The 22,975-nt window shown below is 44.0% G+C and overlaps 1 long non-coding RNA gene across 2 annotated transcripts in view; it reads left to right on the top strand.

Annotated features, from left to right (window-relative positions):
- The first annotated feature begins 764 nt into the window (after positions 1 to 764).
- The window catches only part of LOC109028522 (uncharacterized), a 45,334-nt gene continuing 23,123 nt past the window's right edge, over positions 765 to 22,975 (top strand). For both annotated transcript variants that reach the window (XR_010135128.1, XR_002007532.3), the window contains exons 1-4: positions 765 to 840; positions 1,483 to 1,655; positions 5,458 to 5,528; positions 13,542 to 13,668. This is a non-coding gene — a long non-coding RNA (uncharacterized lncRNA). The remainder of the gene's footprint in view (positions 841 to 1,482; positions 1,656 to 5,457; positions 5,529 to 13,541; positions 13,669 to 22,975) is intronic.

Below are 22,975 nucleotides of genomic sequence, written 5' to 3'. Positions count from 1 at the left end.
CCATCATCACTGCAGGGACTCTCAGAAAACTAAACCTGTTGCCGTTCCAGCTTGGTAAGGTGAATGTGCCAAGAGCAGGTGAATTTAGAATAAGATTCCTTCTTACCATCTTTAAGAGCCAGGGCTGTTTCCTGTGGGCTCCTGCATAATGAGTTCTCTTCCATGCCCTTCTTACATCCCTTTTTCCCATCTTCAACTGCACATCTTCTGCTGTTCACCTAAAATCTGAGGATGCTCCCCTCTGCTCTGGTATTCTGAAGTTACCTCTGCCTGCCCTGCTACTCCAGGGAGCCTGATAGGGGTCACAGCCTTGACCTACCTCCTTAAATGCTTCAGATCAGAGAAGTAAAAAAAAAGAAAAACAAGACTAAATTGCAAGTCATTTGTTCTTGGCTTGGAGGACGTGCATCTGTGCTAGGCAATGAGGCTTAATAGGATTGCCCCTTGCAGAGGGTGAATGGTTGACTGTGGATATTCAGAGGTGCTTAGGTGAAGGTCATGATGGTGCTTTCCCTCCTAATAACAGTCTCTTCTTTTCAAAATGTTGAAGAGGCAGATCTCGAGGACAACCTCCCTGGTTGACCGTGGCCTTCCTTCCACAGCCACTTTACTGCAAAACACAGCATGGTGGTGATCATGGGGCATTGGAAGCACTTGTAAAGTAACTGCTGATGGGCAGTAGGGCTGTGGGGTTTGTCTAAGTGCCCCACCCCAAACCTCTCAGGTTCCGGAACTCAAAGGTCATTGATGATTCATGGCTTGGGGGTCAGCAGTTTGTATCATTGTCAAGGGAACACCTGGAAAAAGGGGAATGAAGACCACATCTCCCTCCCTTTTGAGGTTCAATGTCATTAGAGTATCTTAGAGCTCAGGACTGAGATCTTTGGGCAGAGATGATCCTCCAAGGGGAAACTGGCTCTGAGAGTGGAGAGGGTCGGGGCAGACACTTATCCTGGGAAAGGGCTGGTTCTGGAACTTCCTCCAGCCCCACCTTGTGTGAGGGCTTCAAATCAGTGACTAAATGTGTAGATGTGAAGTTGAGATGAGATTGGGAAGCCCAGCTGGGCTCTTTGACCTGAATGACCATGTAAATCTGAGAGCAATTGGCAGGGGAGCAAGAGATCTACTGTCCTTCCTGCCCCTTCCCATGCACCCCCATCCCTCTGTGAGTCTGCAGTTTTTCCTGGGATTTCTGGGGGGCTCATATGAGCCTTAAGTATAAGGTTGTGAGTGTTGTGAGTGAGCATTCTGGAAGGGTGAAGTAACCTCTGAGGCAAGATCCCACGGGCATAGTCTATTAGGTTTCTGCTAAGGTGGCCACGTGGAGTAGACCTTTGTACTCTGGGGCAAGGTTTGGGTTAGAGGCTGTGTCAAAACCCTAAACTGCGGTATAGGTCCATTGCTCACAAACATATGGGTTCAAATGACCACTGCACCCCCCTGCACCCCACCGCACTATGCTTCCTGCTTTCTTGCTTATAGGAACCATGATGCTGGCTCGCGAGATGGCTGAGATGGAAAGAGCCAGGCTTGGAAACCAGAGACCTGGCTGAGCATGCGGACGCTACCCTCTCCCAGCTGCAGGGCCTGAGCCCTTCTCCAGGCTCAGGTTTGCTTACCTGGTGGGCTCACACCTGTCCTGCCTGCTTCATGAGGTGAGAACATACCTATAAAGCACACTTTCTGAAACTGCAAATTCCCTGCGCGTGGTTTATCATCACCATCCCCCCCCCCCCCGCCCCGCTGCCTGTTTTGTGGGTGCTGACAAGCAGTGGGAATTTGTGCCTTGTGCAGTTTGGGTCTGGCCTATTCATGAGCCCTTGTGTGGTTTATTTCCCCTGACAACTGGGTCAAGCAGACCCCAGGGAGGCCTTCCTGGGAGCACGTGAATTGGCTGCTGAGGCACGTTCCTCTGTCCCTGCGGCAGCCTTCTACCGAATTTCTTCTTCATGCCTCACGAGTTCAGCTGTAGACAGGGATGCATTTATCTTGCTCATGCCTCTCTTGGTGACAGTATTTAATGAAGAGACATTTCAAGGCATCTTCTGAACTTGTGAATTTTGAGACAAGAATAATAGCTTTACAAAATCATTTTCTAAAACAAATTCTGAACTGCAATTTACTTTACTTAATGAAAAGAAATGGAAAAGCATGGCCTTGCTGCTTGGCCGGATATTTTCTTTCAACACGTCTCAGCTTGTACCCTTAGCGAGCCCCAAGTCTCTAAGCTGAGAGTTCTTACTTTTCAGTAAGCTGACTCTTACGTATGTAAAGCCATCCAGCAGGCTTTTGTTGTTTCCTTCCAAAATAGGGAGTCCAGACTTGGCATCTCAGTGAATCCCCGCACTGAGTTTAGAAACTGTGCTAGCCAGTCCCTCCCAACTCCTGACAGCATGTTATGCTGCTGGTTATTTGTGGCCCGGTTAGAATTTTCCAACAGATGCAGTGCCTGACATGTGACATCACAGTGCAGAGTGTGCCCCGAAACTGTCTGGTTTCTAGAAGCCCGCTGGACCCGTGCCTGTCACTGTGTGGTGTCTGTAAAGGAGAATGGTTTAGGGGTACATAGTTGAGGGATGTGACTTCAGTTCTAGCCAGGGAGTGTCTCCTTGGAAATGGGTGCGTGCCCTCTGGTGTGAAGGGGTGATGGGAGGGGCTCAGCCCTTGCTGGGTGCCTGGCTCCTGGGTAGTCCCAAGTCTTCGCATCTGCTCAGCGGTGCACCCGGAAATCCAGAGCCACTCCTTGGGGTGAAGCTTTGCCTTGTCACCTGACGGTTCAGGTTTGTGCGTCTGGCCTTGTATCCAACAGCTCACTTAAATATCGACTTCCCTCATGTCTCGGTCTTCATTTTGCACTGATGCTCTTGTGTAATTGCCTGTGGCCTGGGTAATTAATTGTTGGTGCTGACTGCGTCCGTTTAGTCCTCATGAGCTTGGGAGGCCCCAGTGTTGGGAAGGTCTCTGAATTGGATTTCCATCCATTTGGCACCGTCATTGTTAATTACGGGAGTCGAGGTGAGGCTATTTTGGAAATAAAAACACATTACCCTGACTTCCAGGCATACTGGATCCCATTAAATGTCTCTTTCAGCTGTCATGAAGATACCTGAAGACAATGGCTTCAGATTCCATCTTGGGATCTACTCAGAGATAGGATTATGCCCTTGGAGGCTCCTGCCAAGGGTACACATGAGGGATGCTGGCACTTCTGCCCTGGAAAACAGAAAAGAGAGGCAGGCCCTGGCGGGCTTGGCATGGCCACATCATTGTAGGTAGCGGTTGTGGTGGTGAGAGGCACCTGTGAGATGGACTGTTTGAGGGTGTCTCCCAGGCTCTTCTATGCACAGCGTCTCCCTCTCTGTGCTCCCTGAGCACACCTGGCTCATGGGTGCTGTAAGCACGGTTTCTGGACTGTGTTGATTTCCCTGCCTGACACCACCTCCTGGAAGGACAGGAATCCCATTTTGACTTTAAATCCCCCATGTCGCGCACGGTACCTGCAGTAGACAGGAAAAGGACTCCCCAAATGTTCATGTCTTAATCTCTGAAAACTGACTCTATTGCCTTACGTGGTAGAGGGGACTTTGCAGATGCAGTGACATGAAATATCCTGAGAGGGAGAGATCATCCTGAATTACCTGGCTGGGCCAATGTCATCACAAGAAGGGTCCTTACAAGATAGAGGCAGACCCAAGGCAGAAGAGGAGACATGGCGCCAGAGCACAGGCTTCTTCCGCCGGCCGGAGGGATGCGCCGTGAGGTGGAGGGAGGAGTCTCGAGCCAGGGAGTGCAGATGCTCCTGGGATCTGGAGAAGGTCAGGAAACAGACGCTCCCTTAGAGCCTCCAGACGGAACTTAGCCCTACTCGCGCCATGATCAAGTGTCTGACCTCCAGCGCTGGAAGGGAGAATCTTCAGAAGAGTATCTATTTTCTAAAGCCACTGAGCTTGTGGTAATTGTTTACAGCTGGAATAGGAAACGGATCCAGCACCTGATCCTCCCAGCATGAGGAAGCATTTATAGAGAAAGAGAGAGCTGCAGCAGGCAAAGCCCCCGAAATGCGGTTTTCATGTGAAATCAATTTCAGAATGAGTGCTGGTCAGCTCTCCCAAGTCTCCTCCTCACCCCACTCCAGTGAAGACCATTGATGGTGTTTTGCTGCAGGAAGTGGAATATGCATATGCACGGAACGATTCTGGCTAAAAGCAGCCTATGCCTCCCAATTGCAGCACCGCGTAAAATGCCCATTAAACGGAAACCTATGGGTTCCTTTCATGAAGTTTTCATGATGTGTTTAAAGTAAAAATTGTGAGAATGTCACCCTATCATCTTTTTCAAAGGTGCAGGGAAAAGGTCAGAAAAAAGAGGAGTAAAGTGATGTTTCCAACTTTTGAAGGCGTTATTTTTCTGAGCACTCAAATTCTCCATGGAAGACGTAACACACACCTTTGGTCTAAAAGGATGCTTTGTAGTTTTATGTTTCTTTTGTCCTCTGTATTTTATATCTCAGCATGTCCTTTCTTTGTGTCCAGCGTGTTGTCTTCATTTCAATTAACTAGATGCCAAATATATCTTCAGAGAGGTTTTCGAGGGGGAGGGACGTATCCTGAGTGAGGGTCCTGGAGAGCCACGAGTATTCTGTGACCTGGGTACATCAGTGCCCTGTCTGCATCTCAGTTTCCTCTACTGTAAAATGATGGGTCGGATGAGATAGTCCCTAGGGACACTTCCCTCTGAATTCTGGTACTTCCCCTGCCATCTTGAGAACGGATTCAGTGGGACTCACCTCAGTTCCATTCAGCTAGAGATTTCCAACCAGAAAGTCTTTAGAGGCGTGCTGACCTTCTGGGATTTTTTTTTCTTTCAATAAAAAAACCCACTCAAATAAGTTTCTAAACATGTTAATAAGCTACCCAAAGACCACCATTCATCATTCTGATTGAAACCTTTTAAACTGCATAATTGTGCTCTGCTTTTCTCGGTTACCATAATGAAGTAGCTTTTGGGGCAACAGTGATTAACTACGGGCTTGATAGAGTATGAGGCATTTGTCTTTAGGTGTCTGCTTTTTTTGGTTTTACATTTATCTTAACTCTATATACAGCGAATTGGATAGGCTGCTAGTGCTGCCACAGGAATGACAATTATTGCCTCCTTAATTACATCTAAAATTAGCAAATGATGATGAAGCTCATATTTTCCCTCCAAATGTGCTGAATTTCCCCTCTTCTTTACTTATGCAAAAGCTCATGGTTGTGCCGCTCTTCATTGATCTGTGCTTTGAAATGAAGTCTGCAACCTTATAAATACCATTTTTTTAAAAGGCTTAAAGTACGACTTCTTTAAAGATTTATGAGCTTCTGTAACTAGATTTTGTATAAAGAAAGTACAGATCCTAAATTTTGTGTTTGTAATAAGATCAGAGGGACTGATTCATGGGTTTTTTGTACTTTATAGGAAGTCGATAAATACAGTTCTTCAACCCCTGTGAGACTTGGTCCTCCATCAAGTGCAAATGTACATTAAGGGTAAGATTTCTTGTTGAAATGGGTCAGAAAATGCGTAATTCAATAACCTTAACTGGCAGTCCCTGGGATAACTCACCGTCTCTGATGTGCACAATATGTAACCCCCATTCGAATTCCCAGACTGAGAATATGGTTTGCAATTCCACAGGTCAAAGAAGCGTTCTGAGTCCCTTAATGGTAAGTCATAAAGGGAGAGATATGTAGAAACAATTGCTTATGGTTTGGGAGGTAGTCAGGGAAAGCACGCTGATCCAAATGAAATAAATAGGTTATGAGATCTAAGAATTATCTGCTCTAGCAAACATGAAGTGGGCGTAACTCACCGTGTGATAGCACCCCCCGTGTGGAGAATAAACCAGTGAGTCAGACAGTAAAAAGGCAGGCAGATGAAGGGCCTGCCAATGTAGGTGGCAATAAAAAGGGCTTTTTTCTCTCTTTGCCATAAAACTGACACTGTGCTTAACAACATGACCTCGGAGCCAGCCTGTCATCCTATGGTTGTTCCTGTCCTGCTCGAGAGGACTTGTGTTGAGAGCAATGATGAGGGAAAGGCAGAGAGCTGGACTACAGGTGACACAGGACGTCCTGTTCTTCTGCACCCAGGCGAGACCTGCTGACCTAGGGCCACGCACACCATGTGCTCTGCAATCCCAAGGCAGCCATCAGCCACGTGGGATCCTCGCAACGAGCTATGGTTCCCTCTAAGCAACATTTAGGCATCAGTCCTAGAGTTAATTTTCTTACACCTGCAGAGGAGCAGGGAGGCACCCTGCACCCGGACTGACTTCATGCTCTTCTCTCAGTGTGATCAAAAGCATTGCAGATCTTTTATGAGCCATTAACATTTTTCATGAAAATCACACAAGTGATTTGAGTTTTTCATAGAATGTAAGAATACAAGAATATATAGATATTTAAAAAATGAATACAGATCACCTATATTCCTAGCACCTAAAATCAACCAAGTATCAGTGTTTTGATGGATATTCTTCTAGACTTTTTATGTATGTGTGCATGTATGATAGTGGATTGCACCTTACCTCCTTTCTTTTCAACTAAGCTGCATTTATATATGCTTAAGTACACTAACCTTAAGCATATAGTTTGACACCATTTTACATAGGTGTACTCCTACATAACCACCAGCCACCTCACTTAATGGTGATGTTTTTAAGTGAACAAAGTTCTCAATGTGTTGAATTTATCAAGTTTTTGTTTCTGTTAATGCTGTTGTGATAAGAAATATTTTCCTACTCAAGATGATGAAAATACATTTCTGTGTTTTCTTTTTGAAACTTTTTTGTTTTACCTTTCGCACTTATATCTAAAATAAATCTTGAATTAATTCTTGGTTATACCTTGAAGTAGATATAGAAGTTTATGGTGTTTTTTTCCCTCCACGTGGATATTGATTTGCTTTATTACCATGTATTAAAGACACTGTCCTATCCCCACTGAATTTAGGTAACTTTAAAGCAAATGACTGCATAGGTGTGTCTGTTTTTGGTCTATTTATCCATCACTGCAGAAACACCTCATGTCTTGATTACTGTAGCTGTCTAGTGTGTCTTAGGTCTGAGAGTTTAAGTGATTACTCTAGCTGTATAGTGTGTCTTAGGTCTGAGAGTTTAAGTGATTACTGTAGCTGTATAGTGTGTCTTAGGTCAGAGGGTTTAAGTCTTCCCACTTCCTGTTCTTCAAAATGGTCCTGACTCTTCCAGGTCCTTTGCATTTCCATACGAATTTTATAATTGGCTTGTCAGCATGCACAAAAATTCCTGCTGGGATTATGATTGGAATTGCATTAAATCTGGTGATCAATGTGGAAAGGGTTGACATTTTAAAAATAATGAATTTTCTAATCCGCAAACAAGGACCATCTCCCCACTTACTCATGTCTTCTTTAATTTATTTCAGTAATGTTTCATAGTTTTTCATGAAGAGGTCTTGCATTTGAAAAAAATAAATGTATCCATAAGTATTGAATTTTTTGATGCTATATGAATCAGAATTTATTTATTTTTCTAATTTTTGTTGCTATTACATAGAAACAAAGTGGACTTGTTATATTAACCATGTTTCCAGTGACCCTTCTAAATTCATCTGTTAATTCTAATTTGTTGATTATTTGAATTTTCTATCTATGCAATTGTCCTTTGTGAATCCTGACAGTTGTATTTATTCCTTTCTAATCTTTATGTATTTATTTATTTTTGCTTATTGCTCTGGCTCAATATTTCCAGCTCAACATCTAATAGACGTGATGATGATGTGTGATCCTAACCTGCTGGGGGAGTCTGGCTATTTTACTACTGGATGTAGGCGTTTGAAAATACACTCTTCATTGTATTTAAGAAGAGCTTTTCTAGTCCCAGTTTTCTGAGCATTTTAGTCATGAATGGGTATTGAATGTTAAGAAATGTTTTCCTTTATCTGTTGAGACAATTCTGTGGTCTTACGTTTTACCCTGTTATTGTGAGTAAACATTTACTTATATTTAAATTTAATCCTGCGTTCCTAGAATAAACCCCATTTGGTCATGATATATTATGCTTTCACAGTCCCTAGATTAAAATTGCTAATATTTGGTTTAGGATTTTTGCATCTGTGTTCATGAAAGATACTGGACTATGATTTTCTTTTTCTAGCATCTTTGTCATGCTTTAGTACTGAGGTTATGTTTTGTCCGTGAAATTCATTGGGAAGTAGCCCTCTTTCTTTCCTTCTCTGAAAGTATATTTTCAGATGGGTATTATTTTCAAAGGCTCGGAGAAATTAACCAGTGACTACCTGAGTCTAGAGTTTTCTTTATGGGAAAGTTTCTCACTATTGACTGAATTTTTAAAAACAGATATACAACGACTTACATTTTCTAATTTTCTTCATGCCAGTTTTTTAAGGTTTTGTTCTTTAAGAGGTTTTTTTGTTTTCATCTAAGTTTCCAAATTCCTTGGCCTAAAATGTTTCATAATACCCTCTATTTTCTTTTTAATGTCTGTAGAATCTTAGTAATGTCCCTTTTTCCCTGAAGATAGCGGTAATTTCCCCCTTTTTGCTTCATGGTTCTTGAGAGGGGTTTTTCAGCTTTATTACTATTTTAAAATAATATAACTTAGCTTTGCCTTGCTATATTGTCTATCTGCTTTTAATTTCACTATCTGCTTTTATCTTTATTATTTATTTTCTTCACTTCAATTTGCTGTTCTTTTAGATTTGGGGGATGGAAGTTTAGAGAATGGATTTCAATAATTTCTTCCTGTCTTCTTTCAATATATACATTTTGGGCTATCCATCAATATCCGTCGAAGCACATTTTAGTGTCATGCCACAATTTTTAATATTTATATTTTCATTATTGTTCACGCCAAAATATTTTTGCTTGTAATTTATTTAATCTTCCCTCTTGGGTTATTGTTAAGTTTCCAAACATCTGTGCGCTTTCCTACTATCTCTCTATTATTTATTTTTATTTTTATTTTTAGTTCACTGTCATTAGAGAATATCCTCTGTAAAATGTTAATGTTTTGAATTTGTTGAGGATTGCTTTACAGCCCAGCAGATTGATTTATTTGGGTAAATGTTCCATGTACATCTAAAAAGAATGTGTATTTTGTTACAGCTGTGTGCAGAGTTCTGAATATGCCAGTTAGGTCCTATTCATTAATCATGTTCAAATCTTAATTCAAATCTTAATTTTTGTCTATTTAATCAATAACAGAAAATGGTGTACTAAAGTCTCCAATTGTGATTGTAGATTTGCTTTTTTATCCTTTTAGTTTTACCAGTTTTTTGTTTCCTGTATTTTGAAGCTGTGTTTATTAATAATTATGCAGATACATTTAAATTGCTTTGCCTTTACTCCTTCATCAACATGAAATATTCCAAATTTCCTCTAGTAATATAGAGAGTGTTACAGAATCTGATATTACATGTAAACAATCTGACATTAATAGACTCAAATCAGCTTTTTTTGGTTGGTGTTTGCATGGTATATATTTTCCGATGCTTTTACTTTCACCTAACTCTGTCTTTTATTTAAAGTGTGTCTTATAAAAGGCATGTGACTGGGCTTAAGCTTCTTATCTAGTTTGACAATTTGTGTCTTTTAATTGAAGTGTTTATTCTATTTATATTTAATGTAGGTACTGATATTGTTGTCGGTTGGGTTTAAGCCTATTATCTTACCATTTGTTTTCAATTTGTTCCACCTTTTTCCCTCTCCTTTCTTGCTTTGCTTTGGGTTAATCAAGTATTTTTTTATTCCAGTTTGTCTTCTATGGTCTCATTTTTCTTGGTATTGTTTTAGTGGTTACTTTGGAGATTGGAAAATGCCTCATTCACTCATGACAGCCTACCTCGATACTTCTAACCATTCCCTATTAATATTTGAGTGCTGTGGCAGTTTTAATTCTATTTACCCTTTTCCCACAATTGGTGCTATTGTTTTCATGTATTTTACTTCTACATATGCTATCAATTCAGACATTGCTGTTAGTGTTGTGTGAAGCAGGACGTATTCTTGTATATTTACTCACATGTTTACTCTGTGGTGCTCTTTGATGCTTCATGCATTTCCGTACCTGCATCTAGAATCATTTTCTTTCTGCCATTAGAAACTCCCTTTACTATTTCTTGCAGTGTGGATCTTCTAGCAACAAATACTCTCAGTTTTTATTGGTTTGAAAACATCCTTATTTCACCTTCATTTCTAAAGGATTTTTCCCTAGTTACAGAATTTTTAGTTGGGATTATTTGTTTCTGTTAGCATTTTACCATTGCATTCCATTGTCTAAAAAATGTTTGTTCTTATCATCTAAGTTTTCAAATTCCTTGGCATACAATTTTAAAAAACGTCCTTTAGCTTTTAAGGTTTGCAGGATTGTAGTAATGTCCCCTTTTCATTCACGATAGTGGTACTTTTCTCTTCTTTTTTGGCTTTGTTGTTCTTGCTTGGGATCTAGCTGTTAGTCTTGTTATTATCCATTGAAAATTATATATATTTAAGGCATGCAACGTGGTGTTTTGAGATACATATGCATAATGAAATGATAACTACAGTTAAGCAAATTAACATATCCCTTTCTTCACAGTTACTTTTTTTGTGATAAGAGTACCCGAAATCCACTCTCTTAGAAGATTTTCAGGATACAACGAAATACTATGAGCTACAGTCCTCTTGCTCTATGTTAGCTCTCTAAACTTACTCATCTTACGTAAATGCAAGTCTGGACCCTTCAGTCTACATTCCCCCATTTCCCTGATTCTAGTAATCACCTTTCTACTCTCTGTTGACATGTTTTTGACTTTTATGGATTCCACATATAAGTAAGATCCTGAAGTATTTTTCTCTCTCTGCTTTCACTGAGCAGAATGTCCTCCAGGTTCATCCATGCTGTCACAAACGGCAGAGTCTCTTTTTAAAGGCTGAACAATAGTCCACTGTGTGTGCATCTATCTTATCTATTTGTCTATCTATTATCTATCTACCTATATATTATCTATCAATTATCCATCTACCTATCTATTGATTATCTGTCTACCTATCTATATCTATCATCTCATGTTTTCCTTATTCATTCATCCACTGACAGACACTTAGGTTGTTTCCATATCTTGGCTATCATGAGCAATGCTCCAATGAACATGGGAACATATGTAGATATCTCACTGAGGTGTTGATTTCAATTCCTTTGTGGATATACCCAGAAGGAGAATTGCTGGATCTTATGGTAGTTCTATTTTTAATTTTCTCAGAAAGTTTCATACCATTTTCCATAAAGGCTGTACGAATTTACATTTCCACCAACAGTGTAGAGAGAGTGTAGAGAGTTATCTTTTCTCCATGCCCTTGCCAACACTTATCTCATCTTTTTTTTTATCACAGCCATCCTAACAAATGTGAGGTGCTATGTCATTGTAGTTTTGATTGCACTTTCCTGATGATTAGTGATGCTAGGCACTTTTTCATGTACTTGCTGGCCATTTGCATGTCTTCTTTGGAAAAATGTCTATTCAGATCCTTTGTCCATTTTTAAATTGGGCCATTTTTTTTTTTTTTTTTGCTATTGAGTTGTTTGAGTTCCTTATATATTTTAGATATTAATCCCTTATCAAATACGTGGTTTGCAAATATTTTCTCCCAATCCATGGGCTGCCTTTTAATTTTGTTGATTGCTTCCTTTGTTGTGCAGAAGCTTTTTAATTGAATGTAGTTCCACCTGTTCATTTTTGTTTTTGTAGCCTGAGCTTTTGATGTGATATTGAAAAAATCATTGCCAATGCCAGTGTCGAAGAGTTTGTCATTGACCTATGTTTTTAAAGGATTTTTATGGTTTCAGCTCTTGCATTTAGGTATTTTATCCAACTTTTTTCTGTTTTCTCTAGATTGCTTTGGTTAGTCAGGGTCATTTGTGGTTTCACAGAAATTTTAGATATATTTTTTTTTATTTTTGTAAAAAAACCATTGGAAATTTGATAAAGATTGTGTTGAATCTGTTTATTGGGTAGTAAGAACATTTTAACAAGCTTAATTTTTCTAATTCATGTTCTTTTGAAGGTATAAGACTGTTTCCTCTGGCCAATGATAATTTTCTTTTTTTAAAAAGAATCTTTGGTTTTAAGAAGTTTGACTATAACATAGTTTTCTTTGCATGTATCTCTGGTTCTTGCTTCATTGAGGTTTTGAATCTGCGTGTTATTGGCTTTCATCAGTTCTATATAATTCTCAGCCATTGTATTTTCAAATATTGTTTCTGCCCCATTATTTCTCTCCTATCTCTTGGGACTCTCATTACATTCATGTTAGACCATTTGACATGTGGCAGTATTCCACATGTCTCCAATGCTCTGTTCTCTTTTGATTTTTGTTTTGTTTTGTTTTCCCTCTAAAATTTTTAGTTGACATTTCCGTGAGTACCTCAATTTTCTTCTCTGTATCGTCTGTCTTTAAGGCATCCAGTACATTCTAATTTCAAATACCTTATTTTCAGCTCTAGAATATCTATTTGATTTGTGTCTTTTCATAGATTAAATATTTCTCGGCCTTTTCACTCTTTTGTTGACTTTTAAAATTTTCTTTAACGCATTAATTATAGTTATCTAGAAGTCTTTGCATGTGAACTCCAATATCTGGACAATCTGTGGATCTGTATATATGTTTTTCTTTTCTGAATTCTAGTTTTTCTTTTCTGAAGTGTTGGTTACTTTATTCTGCCTCTTCATAATTTTTGAGTGTATTCCAGGCATCATAAATAAAAGAACCATAGAAGCTGAAGCTGACGTTAATTTCCTCTGGGAAAAATTATCTTTTTCTTCTTTTTATTTATTTATTGATTTTCTTCAGGTTGAGCGGCTCATCAGTCAGGAATTGAGCTGAGTTGTTGTTGCAGTGAGACTAACTCCGTTCTGCCTCTTTTCCTTGGGCGTGGTCCTCTTGGGCTATTGTTCTGGAGGCTGACAGGTGTCCATCACCTCAGCTCTGGTGCAATGCAGGGCATTCCCTCTGTCTTCTGAGGTTTGATCTTGGGTCTTTAGTGAGTGGGATACTGGCTCTGTGTTTTAGCCAGTTCCTCTTTTTCTAGCGGAAATTCATCTGTCAGCGCTCTGTAACTGCAGGCTATTTCAGCCTGCCTGGCAAAGGCTTCTGACCCTGGGCCCCTGCCTCTAGTGTTGCCCCAGAACTTAACAAATGCCCTGAAGATTTAAATTGACAGTAGTTTTTTTCCCCTTTTCTAGATTTTGATCATCTTGCTGGCTTGCGTGATTGTCAACAGCTCTGCTGGTATTTCTTTTTCCCACTAGAGTCTGTCTGTGGAGACCAAACGAAATCCTCAGCCTGTACCCCAAATGTGCACATGCCCCTCTGGAGAAGGCATCTGGCAGTCATCAGCCCTGTGAAGGACAAGGCCTGCTCTTGGATAGTTGCTCATCTAGACATTATTTCTACCATGAGTCTATGGTATTTTAAGAATATGGATTTTTAAAATGTATTCATTTTTATTCTTATTGTTACAGAGGGACCCCTGGCTGGTGGTGACCTACTACTACATCCTACTTGGAATGAAGGCTCAACATCTTGCTTTATAAGCTGTTTTTCCTATTAATATATCAGAAACATTTTCCTTTTAACAAATTTGTGCAAGTAAGTTACACCTCTCTAACATTATTTTAAAAACTGTGTGGATTTTAACTAATCTCCTATAGTTGGATCTTTAGGTGGTCTCCTAAACACATTTTAGCCAATCTTACATCCTTGGGATAACTCCTTAGAGATGCAATAACAAAATTGATACTTTTACATGCTTTTCTCAGACAGTGTTGGGTTAGCTGGCACCATCCTTCTGGAGCCCTTTGCCTGAATTTACCAGACAAGGCTTGGGTATTTTTCTTTACGACAAGTTTGCTTCCCTGTCTTGCAAAACCTGTAATGGTTGACACCACTTATGACTGTGAACAATGCCTACATGGGTAAATATTGTGAATGTACTCACTGGTGTTCAACAGTCCTTCCATTTCCACAGAAATTGCTATGGGCACCACACCACAGAGTGGAAGGTGCATTTCTGTTTCCTGTGGGTTGGCTGGCTGCTTCCATTGCCCACCAAACAATGCTTGAGATGACCTTAAACATTCTTCTTTCTTATCCTTGCTCTTGCCTCCCCACTTTCACTGACAGATAAGACTTAGAGGTCTGATCATTGAGAGACAGAGAGGGAGAGAGAGAGAAATGTCAAGGTAGAGAGAGAGAAAAAGACTCTAAAGCAGTTTGTCTTCAAACCCAGGTGACTGTTGAACTCCCCGGATAACTTGTTTCAAATAAAGATTTCCTGAGTGTGTTCACCTGGAAAATGGGATGGGCAAAGGACTTAGAATCATGCTAGTGGTTGGCACACAGGACATGATCAAGCAGTGCTGGCTGTTGCCCTTGTCATCGCCACCACCTCTACTATGGAATCAGAATCTTCAGGGATGGGGCTAGGAATCGATGCTTTGAATTTAAGCCTCAAGCAGTTCTCACAATGTCACTGGTCCTTAATCAGTATTTGGTAATAAGCACTGGCCTTGAAGGGGACTGAATCCCCTCTTCCTCTGGTATTGGTTGATGCCTGTCTTTGGTTTATCAGACAACCTGAAAGATGGGATGTTTTTGGTATTGTGGCTTTGCTTCCTGGAGGAGCTCCCTGAAACATTTCCATCGCTCTAGGACTGAGATGGGAATGGCCATTCGGAACATCCCGGCATCATTTGGAAATGCTGTGAGTGACATACCTGCTCTTGAGCCTCATGTAAAAGGGCTGCACGGAAAGGGTGGAATCTTGAGTGTGTTTTTCCCTCGTCTATATTTCAGGGCTTCTGTAGCACTGCTGTTTAAATTTCATAACAAATTTCTTAATAAAAACAACGGGCATGCAATAAACTGTTCTCAGTGTTCAAGGCTGAGGAGGTATTAAGCAGATAGTTACGCTTGCAAGCAGATAACGAGCTTTTCTTGGTTGTTTTGGCGTCCAGGAACCGGAGGGTTCAATGTCATGCTCCAGTTTCCTCAGTTTGTTTGTTTTGAGACAGAGTCTTTCTCTGTTGCCCAGGCTGGAGTGCAATGGCACGGTCTTGGCTCATTGCAACCTCTGCCTCCCTGGTTCAAGCAATTCTCCTGCCTCAGACTCCCGAGAAGCTGGGATTACAGGTGGACCATGCCTGGCTAATTTTTGTATTATTAGTAGAGATGGGGTTTCACCATGCTGGCCAGGCTGGTCTCAAACTCCTGACCTCAAGTGATCCACCTGCCTTGGCTCTCAAAATGCTGGGATTACAGATGTGAGCCACCATGCCCCGCCTCCTCCGTTTGTTGATACAGCCCTCTCCCTCTCACCCCTCACCCGCTTATGCTTGTAAATCTCAACTGGATTTGTGCCTTTGATTGTGAGCTGTTTCAAATGTTTTATGGGATTGGTGGTAGTGTAAGTAATAAATTCATTATAAATTCAAGACCTCTAACTGCAGCTGGGCCAGGGGAGCTGCCTAATAATGTCATTACAATTCTCCGGCCAGTTTATTCTCTTCTCCTGCAATGGCTGTTTCAAATCTGTCCCATTCTCCTGAAATCTCTGGCCTGTCCAGCTTCCACACTCACTCTGAGCTCAACTATCACCCCCCCACTTATGACAGAAAAGAGACCTTGCCTTCTGGAACCTCTTCTTTTTTCTACACCTCTGTGCACCACTCATATCCCTTCTCCTTCCTTCTGTCACATCACAGGAGGAGCCTGGCCCTGGGAGGCTGGTCTGGATTCATTCCACCTGCTTCGGCTCTCTTTTCTCTATGCCACACCTTGGCCTTCTCTCTTTCTTCATGATATTCCATCGAAATGGAAGATGCTCCCTGGCTCCACTTCTACCCAATTTCATGCTTCCTCATCATTGTCAACTTTCTTGGAAGGGTTTCTGTGCTCCTTTCTTTATCTCTCCACTTCCATGAGCCCCTCGGCCCAGTTCCATCTGCCCCCTGCTCTGCCAGGGTCCCTGGTGACCATCACGTCTCCATTTGAGGGCTGTTTGAATATTTGCCCTGAACAGAGGCTACACAGCACAGTGACAAAGAAATCACAGTGAGTCTGGACCTGGACCCCTTTGGCTCAGATTCTGGGACTGGCAGGTGCAAGGTGGATGATGTTGGGCCAGCCAGCCTCTGCAAGCTTTGCTCTCCTGATCTACAGTGTGGCAACCTAAGTCATTCTTATCCCAGGGCTGCCATGAGCAAAAAACGAGATAGACACCTCAGGCAGCTGGTTCGCTCACAGGCACGTGGTCGTCCCGCAAGGTCTGTGCTAAAGCTGCTGTTCTCGCCTTTGCTGCGGTGGTCATTGTCACCGGGACTCTGAGTGGCATTTGACCTTGCTTGCCGCTGTGCCCTGCCGACATGTTCTCTCGGATCTCTCCCTTTGGCCTTGGCTGCAAGGGGGCTCTTGCGCTCTGCACGCCCTCCAGTGCTCCTCGTCTGCACCTTCAGCTGCTCCGTGAACGGCCGTGCGCTTTCATCTGTGCTCACATGTTGCTGACCCACCATACCCCCTGTAGGTGAGCAGTGCTCACTGGGTCTTCGTGACAGCATTGTCTGCCCTGCAGAGAGGCTGTGACCCTGGGGGTGCCTGAGCCAGTCTGTCCCATTGGAGGTTGCTCAGCACAACCACAGTGCGATGGCCCCGGGCTTTGCCAGCCCTTCCGGGACTCAGTGGTCCCTCTGCTCTGCTTCCACTGATAGTCATGTCTTCCAGAAGTGACACATGCCAGTGAATTCTGTGTGCAAGGCTGGCTCTAGAATCCTCAAGGCTTGGCTCCCTGGGGGCCAGGGGTGTTGGGATCCTCGGCTGCCATGCCCTGGGCTCCTTCCACCCAGGGGCTGTGTCATGGTGAGACTGGGTGTCTGCAGTGCATCCACTGCAAATATCAGAGTCTGGTGTGTGGGAATTCATGTACATGCACAAAAGGTGCAGGGCCTTGCTCTCTGAGGGCAACTTGGCCCCTTCCAGGGGGAAAGGCAGGCAGCCCTGCCAGCCCGGGCAGCCCCAAAAGCTGTGCTCACCTGAAATGACCTGCAGAATGCCCCGGTATTAGTAACACTCACCCTTGGGTCCAAATCCATGCTGGATTTGTCCAGCAGTGGTGTCAGGGCAGCGTCAAACCCCACACTGAGGCCCCATTTTCTTCCTGTGATTCTATCAGGTACCACAGTGGCTGCTGTGAAGTCACTTCCTGAGTGACTTTCTATAGCTGAAGGGGCCCTGTGGGGAGAGTGGTGCTTTATGCTCAGAGCCCTGGGACTGCTCTGTCTGCCTGGGAGGGGGGGTTCCTCAGCCATAGGGCAAGGCGGTGGCTCCAGAGCTGACCCCGCTCTGCCCCAGACACTTGCAGACCGTGTCCAACTGAAGGGCTGCTGCCACCCCTATCGGATGCTAACTGACGGAGCTCACCTGTGCAATCGATGAGTCTGGTCTCTCCACTCTCGGTTCTGGAGACTGAGCCTTGTTCTTCTTTATGTTATATTCAGGGAGCCCTTGGTTGGCTGAGAGTGGGGAAATCAGGTGGATGAAGCCACAATGAGTGGATACTTGCTGTGAAGGGTGCTGCTAGTGTGCTGCTAGTCACACCCCTGCTGGTCATCCCCCAGGCCATCTCAGGTATTGGCCACACTGCCATGTGTGGTTCTAGGTGAGCTCAGACCTGCCTGATTCTGGCCGTGATGTGGCCAGAGTGTGTGCTGGGTATCCACTGGGCTCCGTTCTGCTCCTGGGGCCTTCTGGATGCTGTGGGAGGCCAAGCGTACCCTGGGGTTGTGGGGAGGTCCCAGTGGGGAAAATGGGTAAATGCTGGGGCCACTGTGCTGCAGATCGGCAGTTCTGGGAGGTTCTGGGGAGCGCTCCCTGCTACTGGTGGCAGGGACCTTGAGTGTGACCTCTGGGCTTGTCTGCCTTCCCCGTCCACACTTCCCTCTGCCCACTCCTGCTTTCTGGGAGCAGCTCCTGAGGGCCTATCTCTGTCTCTGCTTTTCCCAACCGAGATAATGACCCACGTGAATTCCTGAAATGGAATGTGGCTGTTTCAGAAACCAGTGGAATTTGGGGGAATTTTCTGAAGGGAATTTTCTCCAAGTTCAAAAGTAGGTGGGATGTCCTTAGTAGCTGGGGAATTCTTACAAGTCGAGCAGGGTCCTGTCTGAGAGGTTTGGCCTCAAGGTTCTGCTGCACAGTAGCATCTGAGAAAGGGGCTCTGGGACATCCCTCTGCTGGTCCACCCAGAGCCAAGACACATGTGGTTTCTTCCACTTTCTGGAGAGAGGCCCCTGGGCTGGCTTCCTGTGGCAAGAGAACCCCCAACGCCTCTCCCCGCTGTCACCGGACCTCCCAGATGGCCATCTCCCTCTTGAGGTTCCTGGGTTCCCACTGCACAGACCTTGAGTGAAAAGTGGATGTGTGTCCCAGGATTCAAGTCCGTGAATAATACATCAGAGAAGACAGCCCTTAGGAAGTCACCTTTGCCTTCCCTCTGACTGTGGCCCCATCGTGAGCCCCGCATCACCAGCCTGATGTCTGAGGGGTCCTTGCAGGATGATAACAGCTGCGATTCTAGAGGTGCCTGGGGTTTGTGGTGCTTTTTGTTTTCACTCCTACATAAAGCCCTGATTGCTGAATAATGGAGCATCGTGGGCTTCAGTGCATACCTTCATATGCACATCACCACGGGGCTCCTGAGTGCCAAGTTGATATTTTTGTGCAGTGGCAAGTGAACAAAGCAATGTTAAATTCTAAGATGTTTGCAAAAAAAATGCCATAGGGTTTGTTATGCTGTCGTTGCCTTAACATTTTTGTTGCCTGAGTGCGCCTAAAGAAAATACAATGTGTTGGCAGGGTGGGGGGAAGATAAAGACAGTTCACACCGTGTGCAACCAAAGCAGACCAAGCCCGCCCGACTGTGCCTGTCTGCCATGGCGGCTGCTCTGTGCTGACCTCCTGGGTTGGGGTTATCCATCGAGGGCTGTCCTTTTGGGAGCTTCCTAGAGAGCAAGATGAACAATTAGCAGACGGGATTTGAGATTGACTTTGTCTCTCTTACCTCTGGAAGGGCTCCTTGCACTCAATGCTGAATCGGCCAGTGTGGGCAAGAGACAGTCCTGGAGGGCACATGCTTCTCCATGAGAATGGGATGGGTTTTGGAGACCCTCTTCTTGGGAAATACACATTCCTATATACATAGCATGCTGAGAATGATTGCAGGGTGGGGGATCATGCCCCCACTGAACCTCCCCATGAGTCCCAGATGAAACAAACCCCCAATCTGTGGGAAAGGAGCCTACTGGCTGGACTGTTTTGGGAAAGCAGGGCAGTAGAACCAAGACCTTGTATAAGCCCACAGATAATTGAAGTCAGTGCAGATTGCGGGCCCCATTGAAAATATTGGCTGATGAGAGAGAGAGCGGGCAGATTCACTGCAGCTTCAAGAAATAGATTGGCACAGTGTGGGATTAGTGCGTGCTTTCTGGTTAAACTGCTTTTTATAAATTTCCTATACAAATAAAATCAGGGCCATTCTATACCATTAACAGCTGCAATGAAAAGAAAAAGCAAGATAACACCAGCCATCTCCTATTTTTTAAAGGAGACAGAGGCATCTAACTGAGGTCTTTATGAGGTAGCGTGCCCTCCCTTAGAGCAGCACCTGCATCATCAAGAGGGAAGATGACATGGAGGATGGTCAAGGCTGAACCATAACAGATGGCCAAGGGCTATAAGGAATGGCCTCAGGTTAGGACCAGAACCCAGCTGTCCTTGCTGGGGGAGGGCAGTACTGACCCCCAAGGTGGCAACATTCAGGATAGGGAGAACCATCCAGACAGGTGCTGGATGATCCTGGCAGAAGCCACAGACCTGCCCAGGTTTGTAAACGAGAACTGGTGCAGCCAGCTGCTGAGAAGATGACTGCTCTCACAGGCCAGTTGCTCCCTGTGTGATATAAAAAGAGGTATGCGCGTGGAATACTCTGCAGCCATCAAAAGGAATGAGATCATGTCCTTTGCAGGGACATGGATGGAGCTGGAAGCCATTATCCTCAGCAAACTAATGCAGGAACAGAAAACCAAACACTGCATGTTCTCACTCATAAGTGGAAGCTGAACAATGAGAACACATGGACACAGGGAGGGGAACAACACACATGGGGCCTGTCGGTGGTGGGGTAGGGGGAAGGAGAGCATCAGGATAAATAGCTAATGCATGCTGGGCTTAATACCTAGGTGAGGGGTTGATAGTTGCAGCAAATCACCATGGCACATGTTTATCTATGTAGTAAACCTGCACGTCCTGCACATGTATACTGGAACTTAAAATAAAATAAAGAAAAAGAAAAAAAGACAAATAAGCAGGTAGGACAATATAAAGTGGTTAATGAAAAAGAGATGTGCAACTTGGGGGAAAAACAGAGTTTCGTGCATGCCAGTTAATCTCTGTTTTTTATAAAAGAGCCTCAGTTTTGCAGCTCTATGATTGGTACAAGTAAATTGAGTTTGTTTTTCTTTTAATAGTGATCAGAGTAAAGGGCCTTGAAAATAATTTTCTTTTTGGAAAATTTCCCCCTCTAAGAGACAAATTAAAAATATCCCATGAAACATCCAATCTTGTTTTTTCTTATTTTGAAAACAGTGTGTTTTTGTTTTGTTTTGTTTTGTTTTTGACAGAGTCTCACATTGTTGCCTGGCCTGGAGTGCAGTGGTGCGATCTTGGCTCACTGCAGCCTCTGCCTCCCGGGTTCAAGCGATTCTCCTGCCTCCACTTCCTGAGTAGCTGGGATAACAGGCGCACGTCACCATGCCTGGCTAATTTTTTGTATTTTTAGTAGAGACGGGGTTTCACTATGTTGGCCAGGCTGGTCTCGAACTCCTGACCTCGTGATCTGCCCACTTCAGCCTCCCAAAGTGCTGGGATTACAGGCGTGATTTGTTTGAAAGGTAAATACGAACATGTAGCTTGTTCAAGCAGAATTTTTGAATGTCATCTAATTATAAGAGCTGTTAACAATGTATATTTTATTATTCCTAAGATAATGCACAGTTCCCTAAGATACTGAATTGAAATGGTCCTGAGAAAATTTGAAGAGTGTTACCCCACTTGCATGTTTCCAGAATAATGTTATCTGGAAAAGTCATTCTTGCTTGACTGGAGCCACATGAAGTAAAGAGGGCTGGCTGTGCTCCCAGCCCAGGAAACTGTCCCAAGTTTCTGGCACACCCAGGAATCCGGGGAAGGGGTCTCTGGGTCACTGCCTCGCCTCCCTCGTTTGTTCTCTGAACAACTTGGTTTGCAGTTACTCATGATTTCTGTGGTTGCTGAGCGGAGAAAAAAGGCTGACCAGCTCTCATTCCTTTTGTATAATTTAAAAAAATTAAAGATTGTTGCACTTAAAAGTTGAAAACATTTAAAAATGCAGAGAAATATCATAAAAAGAGGTATGAATTTTAATCTGAAAAAGGGGAGTTAAGGAAAAGAGGCCAGATGCACAGATGAATGGATAAATAAAATGTGGTCTATCCATACGATGGACTATTATTCAGCCTTAAAAGGGAAGGAAATCCCACTGTTTGCAACAATGTGGATGAACCAGGACCTGGTGCTAGGTGAAATAAGCCAGGCACAGAAGGACAGATACAACAGGACCCCACTAATGTGAGGGACCTAAAACAGTCACACTCAGAGAATCAGAGGGTGGAAGTCAGGAGTCAGTGTGTACCAAGGGTCAGGTAGCAAGATGAGTAAGTCCTGGAGCCCGACCGTGCAGCATAGTACCTACTGCTAGCAGTGCTGTGTTGTGCACATGAACATTTGCTCCTAGGCGAGATCTGATGTGAAATTATCATATACAATAATAAATAAAAAGGAGCCTTCTGGAGGTGATGGATATGCTTACAGCATAGACTGGGAGGATGGTTTCACAGGTGTGTACCTATCTCTCAACCCATCAAGTTGTACACATTAAATATGCACAGCTTTTTGTATGTCAATCAGACCTCACTAAAGTGGTTAAAAAATTGAAAAGAGACTCATGAGAAGTTACAAGTCTCTGAGCTCTGGGAGACAGGGGAGTTTCCTGCCTCTTGGTGTGGCCCAGCAGCTGGACAGGCAGGGTCAGGTGGAGGAGCAGGCGAAGGCTCCCTCAGAGCTGGGGGAGCCAAGCCCAGGGGCCCTTGCTGGTGCTTGTCCCCGCATCCCCAAAGTAAAGGGGCGTGAAACTCCCCCCCTGACACAATCCAGACCCAACCAAGCCCAGGGAAGTCAGAGGGGTGGAGGCAGGAGAAGGTGAAAAGGGAGGGGTAGAGGCAGGAGAAGGTGAATAGGGAGGAGTGTCATCCAAGGTGAAGAGGGAAGGGTGGAGGCAGGAGAAGGTGAAGAGGGAGGGGTGGTCTCCAAGGTGAAGAGGGAGGGGTGTCATCCAAGGTGAAGAGGGAGGAGTGTCATCCAAGGTGAAGAGGGAGGGGTGGTCTCCAAGGTGAAGAGGGAGGGGTGTCATCCAAGGTGAAGAGGGAGGGGTGTCATCCAAGGTGAAGAGGGAGGGGTGGTCTCCAAGGTGAAGAGAGAGGGGTGTCATCCAAGGTGAAGAGGGAGGGGTGTCATCCAAGGTGAAGAGGGAGGGGTGTCATCCAAGGTGAAGAGGGAGGGGTGTTCTCCAACTCTCACGAGAGGGAGGTGTGGGCTCTGAGGGGAACTGCTCTGTGGGGAGCTCACTTCCAAAGTAGAGCCTTCTGACCCCTTCCCGAGGCAGCCAGAGCCTTCCACACTCCCAGTCCTCTCCTGCCTAAATGCATTTTAGGTGTGAATGTGCTCAGCAGGTGGTCACTGCCCCAGGAACATCTCATCATCTAGCATTTATCTGACACACAGAATGGGGCCGGTCAGTGTTGCCAGCCCC

Source organism: Gorilla gorilla, chromosome 8 (genome assembly GCF_029281585.2).
Source record: "Gorilla gorilla gorilla isolate KB3781 chromosome 8, NHGRI_mGorGor1-v2.1_pri, whole genome shotgun sequence".
NCBI classification, from domain to species: domain Eukaryota; kingdom Metazoa; phylum Chordata; class Mammalia; order Primates; family Hominidae; genus Gorilla; species Gorilla gorilla.
Note: the sequence above shows the minus strand (reverse complement) of the source record. Positions and strands in the feature narration are given on the sequence as shown.